Source organism: Sciurus carolinensis, chromosome 1, assembly GCF_902686445.1.
Source record: "Sciurus carolinensis chromosome 1, mSciCar1.2, whole genome shotgun sequence".
Taxonomy (NCBI): Eukaryota; Metazoa; Chordata; class Mammalia; order Rodentia; family Sciuridae; genus Sciurus; species Sciurus carolinensis.
Window position 1 is genome coordinate 73,091,183 of NC_062213.1, and position 9,445 is coordinate 73,100,627.

The 9,445-nt window shown below is 37.1% G+C and overlaps 1 protein-coding gene across 1 annotated transcript in view; it reads right to left on the reverse strand.

Moving 5' to 3' along the window:
- Positions 1-8,882, reverse strand: part of Clvs1 (clavesin 1) — a 220,092-nt gene extending 211,210 nt beyond the window's left edge. The window contains exon 1 of the mRNA XM_047553881.1: positions 8,730-8,882. The gene's annotated coding sequence lies outside the window, so the exon portion shown is untranslated. The remainder of the gene's footprint in view (positions 1-8,729) is intronic.
- Positions 8,883-9,445: the final 563 nt, after the last annotated feature.

Sequence of the window (9,445 nt, forward strand, 5' to 3'; positions counted from 1 at the left end):
ATTTCAGATCCCAGTCTCCATGCTGGGAAATGTTCACAGTTCCAAGCTGTGGAGCACAGTGCCAAGAGTACAAGGCACAGAAACAGCTCATTCCCAACAGAAGATTTAAAGCTGCTTGAAGCAAGTTACTTACCTTACAGTTCAGGGAACTCGACAATGTTTCTAAGATAAATTGCCATGAGTTCAAGGGGAAAGTTGAGGTTGCATTTTTCATGGTCCGTTTTCACACACTGCTATACCTCTAATCTATACTATCTGAAATAAATTTGCTCCAATCTACATCTTTATTCTGTGCTCAGCATACAGTAGGAGTTTCTGGGGTGAATACCCAAGCGAGGGTCACTGGATTTCATACTTACAATAAAAAAGATATTTTCCATTAAAGGCAATCCTTTATACCAGGAGTGTGAATAGACTTCTACCTAACTTCAACTGGTGATAGTTAAAGTAACAGAAAAGTTATATGAAGAATATTCATTAGGATGTAGCATTTTCAGTTAGCTATAATCTTTTGTTCTCACTCAACTTTTGTGTTAGCATTATAGAAGCATTGAACTAGATGTCATATGAAGAAGTGGGAATGGTTTTCCATTCTGATGATATTAATAATAATAATAGTTATATTATTTATTATAACTTTTTATTATGTCCCAAACACTTCAATTTTCTCTTTTTATGTACCATAGTATTTAATTCTTAGAATGACTGTAAGAAATTAATGAGAACTGAGGCACAGAAATTAAATGACTTGCCCAAGATGACATAGTCACTAAGAGGCAGAAATTGAAATCAAGCAATCTTTCTCTGAACTATGCTTTGACTAGTATGTGCTTCTTTGGTGTAATAGACAGGTTTTAATATTTGCTACTTAACACCTTCATCAAGTCACATTCCTTTTATACTCCCTTAACCTTAAATCCATTACATATTTACCCTTGTATGAGGTTAAATATGCTAATGAGTGAACATATTTTCTTAGGAATCCTAGTGCTATATGTAACAGGTGTTGAGTTACCATACTCTTTTTTTTCATTGCAATATGACTGGAGCTATTTAAAATCTAGTTGTCTATACTTTCTCTGCTATCACTATAATTTTTGTTCTTTCTTCATGTGTTTTGCTTCTTTAAAGTCCCTGCCACTCTATTTGAAGGACTGATACTTTGCCATGCCTAGCAGAAGGCTAGGCATGACATCAGCAGTAAGATGTGCTTCATAACCCAAAAGGGCACTTTAGGCAGATTCAGAAACCATCTCTTTCCATTGCTGGTGAGCTCTCAAATGCTTCTGTATTTACAGACAAATTAAGGAACTCAGGAGGCCCCTCTAATAGAGAATACCTGCAATTCTAATCCACACCTTTTCTAATGAACTAGAATTTAGGTCCCTGTATTTTCACATGAAGGGGAAGGACAAAAAGAACCTTCTTGTCATACTTTAAATCACGGGATTTGTAGATTCTACATTTATATTTCATCTCAAGTATCCACTATGCATATGTTTATTTATGGAGAACTCAGTCTCAAGGAAATGCACCTACAAAAATATATGATAGTCTTTACAAATCAAGAAGTCTATGTATAAAAATTCTTTTAGAAAGTATAGTAATTCAGATGAAACATGTTTCATTATCTTATTACCTATTATTTTCATTTATTTTGTTATCTTCAGAAACACACATTGACTATCAGGGAAAAATCAGAGTAAAAGTAGCAGTGCCTCTTCTAAAAATATGTACATGTGTATGTATCATTTCAATGCATTTTATATCAATTATCTCTTTTCTTTGTTACAATGATCCTTCCAATAGGTAGAACAAAGAAAATTCCCTCATATATGTTGAAGTAAAGTCATGTGAAATAGCACAGGCCAAGGTGCTTGTCAAGTGAAAAAATTCATTTTGCATTAACTGTAATATTTTTGTTAATATCATAATTATGTTATCTCCAGACAAATAAAAGATATCAAAGCATATGATAACTAAGGAACTAACTTATAGTAAAACAATGAGCTAGTGTTAGACTTGAAAAACAAATATTTTTTGAGCACTTGTTACATGTCAAGGGCTTTGATGTTATAGAATATAATTTACATATCAATCTTTAAAGCTAAGTTATTACTTACTAGATGGAAAGATAAACCTGAAATTTAGATAAAATATAGGTGGAAGAACAAAGATTTGCACGCAACCTACCTGACCCAAGATTCATCCACAGCTTCCCTGTTTATCCAAGGAGACACTTTTCCTTTCATGACTCTGGATACCAGTACCCTCACACTCACTCACACAGTAGGTACACACTCACACCTGCCAGTCCTAAGAAAGATCATCTAAGGGATGTTGTAAACTTGCCCACACTTGGGGAGAAAAGAGAATATTGCTTTTATGATCAGAAAGATAAAAAAATATAAAGCCTAAATATTATTTGAAACATAAGACCTTATTAGTTAATGAAGAATACCTCAAATTTGTATGACTTCTGAGTATTCTTGGTAATACAAAGAACAATTTTAAGTACACAAATCTAAATTAAAACAAAAAAGGAGAAACAATACCCATAATTGTTCTGTGGAGTTCTATTACAAGAAAAGGGCATAAAATGAAGCTCAGTGATAAAACTCTGCCTATGAAAGTCTAATCAATGACCTCAATCATTAACAAGTATGAAATCTATGTTTACAGATTTTAAGTATTTGTTGAATTAGGTTAACCCTTAAAGTTCTTCACCTTTCTCAAGCCTCACTTCAGCTTTTTAAACTGAATGTATAGTTTCACTTAGGAATGCCAAAAGGAATTTTTATACCAAATGAAATAAAAGTAGATGCTGCTGCTGGTACATCTAGAACAAAATTGAAAATATCAGCAAATGACAATCTTTTTTTAAAGTGCAACTCTATTTGAAATCTTTACTGAATTATGATATGTCCCCTTACTGTTAACAGAGCCTGCACTTAAATCTCAGAGGTTGTCAACTATTCTTTGGTACTGGCCAGAAAGAAGTCTTTTTCCAAATTATGAATTTTCGGATAAACCATTATGGCTTGTAGGACTTCTGCCATGAGTACGGGCAAAGAAACTTAAGCCCCGTGAGTTACGAAGAGGTCCCCAGTGCATTGACTTTCCATCAGATGTTAGCCAACTTATAGATCTGAACTATCTGCACTACGGACAGGGAGATCAGTCTGGAAGGATGAAGGGGAGACCTTTAATCATCTGAAAGTGTAGCGTGATCAGAATGTAGCCTGGCTCACAGTCAACACTCCCATCACCTTTTCCTTAGTCCTAACCCAGGGCTTACTCTTGCCACATAAATATTCATTATGTAGACTCCCTTGACTCCCTTTAAAATAGCAACCAAGCACACAGTCATCTGCTTTCACTTGTTCCTGTTCTTAAGAAAGGTTAAAAGTAAATTGAAAAGAATTCCATCAGAGGAGAGACACTGAGAACTTCTTACCCAAAATAGATGCCAGATCAAAATTAAAATAGACCAGGCATCAGATAGAGTGGACTTATTTGGCAGAGGACTGTGTCCTGAGTTCTAGAACCACCTATGAGTCTTTCATTCTTTTCGTTTGCTTTGAGTCAAATAAGGCCAGGAGTGGAGGGGTAAGCCAACTTGTACAGAAAGTCTGAGATGAGATTCTTCTGCCACCTTCCTATATTAGGTAGAAAAGTTTTTCACTGAAGTGGCATTTGCCTTAATAAACTGCAGTGTACTATCAATAGGGGACATTTATAGAGATGTAGAAAGTTAGACTGCAATGTTTTCCTATACTATTAAGTTATCCCCATAAGACATCATTGCCAGTTGATGTCCCAGTTTTAAAAACAAATCATTTGTGTTTCTTAGGAGTATCACTGGGAGAAGAAGGTGGGGGAACACTTGACTCTTTCATCATTGCAGGAAAAGGGTATTTCCCTGAAAGCAGACTCTTTTTTTTTTTTTTTTTCCAAAAAGAATCCGGAGGAATATAAGAAAGGCAGCACTCCCAAAGATGACTGTTAAATTCTCTTGACATCCTTACCACTCAGGAGTTTTTCAGCACGCATATGTAATTGGAACTCTCTTCTGGGTGTGGTCAATCAGACAATGGCAGTAGCCGAAATGAAATTAAGAAAAATGCCTGGCAAAAGTGAAATGAGGCAGGATGCTTATGGTGAGGTGGGAGGAAAGGGGCTGTTGTATATCTTTCTACTCAACCAGATATATGATTTCTGAGCTCTTATTTCATCAGAATTTGGAGTGTTCTGTCTTGAGTGAGTGCCATTAATTACTAGTCAGACCTAAAAGTGGGAAGGTTAGGGAAATAAAGAAGGAAACTGTTCTTCATCATTGCTGCTCAAAAGGTGGTCCATGAACTTTGCTGAATGTGGTAAATCAGGCACAGAAAAAAATATCACATGTTCTCACTCATGTGCGGAAGCCTATAAAGCAGATCTCACAGAGGAGAAGAGAATAGTGGTCACTAGAGGTTGACAAGGAAAGGAGAGAGTGGGAATAGAGAGAGTTAGAAAATACATGCCAAAATACAAGTAAGTAAAGGAATAAGCTCTAGCACTCTTTACCACAGTAGGGTCACTATGGTTTATAATAACTTATGGAATATCTCAAATAACTGGAAGAAAGGAGTTGAAAGTTTTTCAACACAAAGAAATGCTAGTGAATCTGATCTGGTCACTACACACTATATGCATGTATTGAAATATCAACTATATTCCATAAATACCTGCAATTATTATATACCAATTAATATTTTTTTTAAAAGTGGGCCATGAACCAGCAACACCAGCAGCACCTAGGAACTTATTTGGAATGCAGAATATCAAGACCCACTGAGACCTATAAATGGGAAACCAAATCTCCAGGCAAGTTTACTGTTTGAGAAGTCTTGGTCTAGAGGATTAGTAATGACCCAAAGTAGTAGAAAAGGTAGATTATCTGTCCTTGAAAAAGAGCTTACTCTGTCTGTGTACAGCAGTGCTTCACTGTCCAAAAGGAGAGTAAGACTCCCAATTGTGTTCACTCCCCATGGAAAAATAGTACTCACAACAGCTTATTATATCACCCTATTAGTTACTCTTACACATTTGCATTGTCTATTTATCAACCAAAAAAGGAAGGGAGGAAGGAAGGGAGGGGAGAAGGAAAGATAGAAGAAAATGAATGAGAGGGAAAGAAGGAGTGAGGGGAGAAAATAAAAAGGAAAGAGAAAAATCACACATTTTATTTATTTATTTTTTACTTTGACCATGCATCAAGAAGGCTTTTACTTATAGAGCTTATGATTTGAACACCCCAACTTCTATTCCTAGGTGCACAACTTCCCTCTTACCTCCTCCAAAATTGTAACATAAAGAATAATGAATAAGCTATGTACTTGACACACATAAGGGTATGGGACTTTATATAAGACATTCGAGCAATAATAGAAGCTGAATTGAGGTGATGCTATTTTAAGGAGCAGAGATGGAAAAATTATAGGCAATGGTCTATGCAATACCCAAGAATTGAAGGTTTAGATACAAGAGTCCTGGACAGAGAGCAGATCATCTGAAACACATGGGAAAATTTTGGCTAGCTCAAAAATCAAGAAGAAGAAAAGTTTATAGGAAATTAACCTACCACAGGGACACTTTTCTCTGACACTCCCTGTCATGGAATGGGTCCATAAAAAAGAAAAAGGATTGGCAACCTGGCCAGAAAAGAGAATAAAAAACTGTGGGAGGTGGCAGAATTAGAGGACAATGAACCTGTTAGTTGACTAAGAGAAAGCTTTTTATGGGACAGGGAGTGTCTGATCAATTGATTTCTACATCCATGAAGAATTAAGTAAAAGAACATAAATTGCCTTTAAGCTAAGAAAAGCTTGGATTGGAAATTAAGCTTAATTTTCTTTCGACAGATACAGCACTTGGGACTGACATTAAAGGTTGCAGATTTGTAGTAATTCACACTGTGGACCTTCTAACAAAACAACTATTCCAGTGGTATCTGTAAAAATGAACAATGATCAAAATAATCCATATTTGGGAGAAGGATGTGAAAGGGGGAAAAGAAGATCTCACTTGGTAATGTTGAAGGCATTTCTGAATTGAATACATGTAATTGAGTTTAATATTTCGTATACCCACTCTGCTGTGTTACAGCTCTGTCCAAGTCACCACATCAAAGTCAGGCTGAATTCATTTACTAAGGATAGCTGTGGTACAAGGGAGTGTGTAAAGTCGAAGACAGACTTTTCAGAGACAAGAAGGTTCCTCTCTTTGTAAAGACTGCAGAGGTGAGCAGACACCACCAGTTAAGTTCATGATTTTACCTTTTGGGAAATGAAGCAACTTCTAGTTTTATACTCTGAGTCTAAAATTTCACACCCTTCTTTGAACATGTCTGTAAAATTGTATGATGACACTCTGATGAAAAATGTTTTCTGTTCACCTTTAAATACATTTTTAAAATAAAAAACTCTGTTATTGAAAATATGAAAAATAGCCTGTAATAGAAAAAAATAAGAGGAAACCAGGATGGTGGCACTCTATAAAAATTAATAAGCTCAGCATATTTCAGTCAGGGACAGGCATTTCTTCTGAGACAGATGCCTGTAAATCTCACCCAAGCAGCATTGTTTTTGAAATGTCCCCAGCCTCAGGAAATTGTATTAAGCACAGGAAGGCAGAAACATAGGAGGCATTGGATTTCTGGCCTGAGTTTCTGGTGCAAAGTGGCTAGAATTGGTATTACGTATACTTTTTTAAAATTGTGAAGGCCGAATCATTCTTTGCATACAGATAAAGGAGTTTTAAGAATTTCCTTGCTTAGGGACTTGAGAGTTCTTGTTTACTGTGGATATTACCAATCTAAGGACAGCGTATGGATGACCAAGTTTTCTTTTTCTCTAAAGTCCATTTCACTAAGTATTTTCTCTATTTTTCTTGGATTTAGAGGCAGATGGAATTAGGTTTGGGTTCATATAATCAGTAGCAGTAACTTTTGACATGATGCTACTGTCCCCATTCAGAAAGAGTATTAGGTGTGAATTCTTCCTCAAAACTTCTTCTATAAAATACCTGCTTGTGACTCTTTATTTTTGGTGATGTCTCTAAGGATGAGCAGCTGGTTTAGGTGAAACTTGCTTCACCATTTCTTTTTTTAAAAGACAGAATTAATGTATTAAAGCCATTTTTTAAATGAAGCTTTTCTGTGCTCTGGTTTAAACTCTTTTACATGTGACCTGACATGACTTCCATTTAAATAAATCTCATTTTAATTAAGATGCCGATTTTATGAAAAATACCTTGCTGGACAAAAAAGCAACCCAACACTTTGTTGTACAGCAAAAAGTCAATTAGATAAGCATGCCCCAAAACATATATATATATATATATGTACATATATATATATATATATATTTTTTTTTTTTTTTAATGATGAACTCAGGCACTTATTTTCTGATGTTTGTTAACACTTACAAAACAGACAGCCCTGGTTAAATCAAATAGGTACCATGACTTGTCTTTGGACTATGAAGTCCAAATTAATCAGATATTTGAAAAATGTTCCAACTTCCCTTCAGCTGAGATAGAAAATGATAGCACTCTAAAAGCAGAGCCTGGCAAACCACACATACATAAAACGCCTTTTCAATTTTTGCACTCTATTACCCTTTACTATTATAGGAAAATGGTGTTATCGCCTGATTACTGAGAAAGCACACAAAAATCTCGCCTTTCAAATCTGAGCCAGTCCTTGACTCGTGATGAACAAAGCCAGGCCATCTGTTCTGAATATCATTACTACTTTGGCCATTTGGGCAAAGGATCTATCCTTTCTGTTTCCAAGATAGGCTTAAGATTAGAAAATTGTAATGAAATAAGTAGACAGGAAGAGACAAATAGAATTTTCCAATGAGAGCCCCATTTGTTAGGTTATCATTACCATCATTTTAATTTTCATTCTGACCATGAAGTTAACCTTTGGAGTCCCCATTTTCACAAAACGTTTCTGTAAAAAACTTAATCCCAGAGTTTCTACAGTAAATACTTAGGAAGGAAAACGGACATGTGGGTGAATATGAGTCATCAGTCACCCCCACCCTGCTTCCTGGTGATTCTCCATTGGAAAACCAGAAACATGGGTTGAGCTCACATCTCTGTCTTTCTGGAATCACACTGTGCCTCAGGCCATGTTAATTTCCTGAACTAAACAGTCCTTAATCTGCTGAAAGGCAGCTGGCTAACTGCTGGTGTCTGGCAAGTACCCCATCTGTCCCCGTGCCGGGGTCTCTCCTTCCTGTCTTCACTTTCCCTTTCTCTCAAGCAGGCATCTCTCTTTGTTTTCAGGGGTGTCATTCCCCTGAACTTTCCTTCCTATGCCTGTAAACTTGAGCTCTTTTCTTCTGCCTTGCGGACCTCGGGCTTTGTCTAAGTGAGAAGACACAGTTGTGTTGACTGTAGTTACCGCGCAGGTGATGGTGGAGATGATGACGGTGATGGTGGAGATGGGGGTGCTGATGGTGTAAGGGAGCGCAGGCTGAGCGGGCGCCGGAGGAGGATGGACCGCGGAGGCGGCGGAGAGTCGGGTGCAGGAAGGGATGGGGTGCAGAGAGATTGCAGATGGGAGCTGTCCACGCACCAAAGTGCTGAAACGCCGCAGCCATGGCATCGCAAGAGCAGGGGGAAAGGCGGGGAGACGCTGAAAATACAGAAAGGAGAAAAAAGGCAACAAATACCTTCACATAAGCCGCCCAGCCTTGCTTTGGGAATGTGTTTCTGCAGGTGTCCTCGCGGCTGAACGGGGTGGTGAGATTCCCCTATTCTGGCAGGTTCGAGCTCAGATTTCTCTAGAAAGCTGTGAATGAGAGCCCGGGCTCCACGGGGCTGTGATTTTGGTAGGAGGCGTGTGCGCCCGAGACTCTGTCCTTCTATACTGAGCCTGGCTTTCCCCTGGGTCCTAAATGCCTCCGTTCCGTTGCTCTCCCCCATTTCGTCAAGATAGTGCCAAGAATTATTGCAATTTGTTAACATCTGGGACAAAAAGTACCGGAACTGACACTCCTACACAACGTTAAAAACAGAATCTTTTAAACGGATTAATGCAAGCTCCAAAACAGACTTGTATGTATATATGTGTTTGTGTGAAAATTTGACACATGAGAAAGTATCCACAAAGCTATGGAAAAAATAATGGATCTTTTATTAATAAATAGTGTTAAAAAATAAGCTACTTGAAAGGCTTGAGTTAAAGCCAATCTCACCAAAATAAATTACACGCAGATGAAACAGTTCATAAATATGAGGGAAAATACAAATAACTAGACGAATATAATATTATACTGACTCGTGTTTAGGTTTTCTAAACACGAGAGGAACAGAAAAAAATACAAAAATAAAGATCCATAAATTTGAATACATAAAAATACTTCTTGATTTTAAAATGTCAAAATAC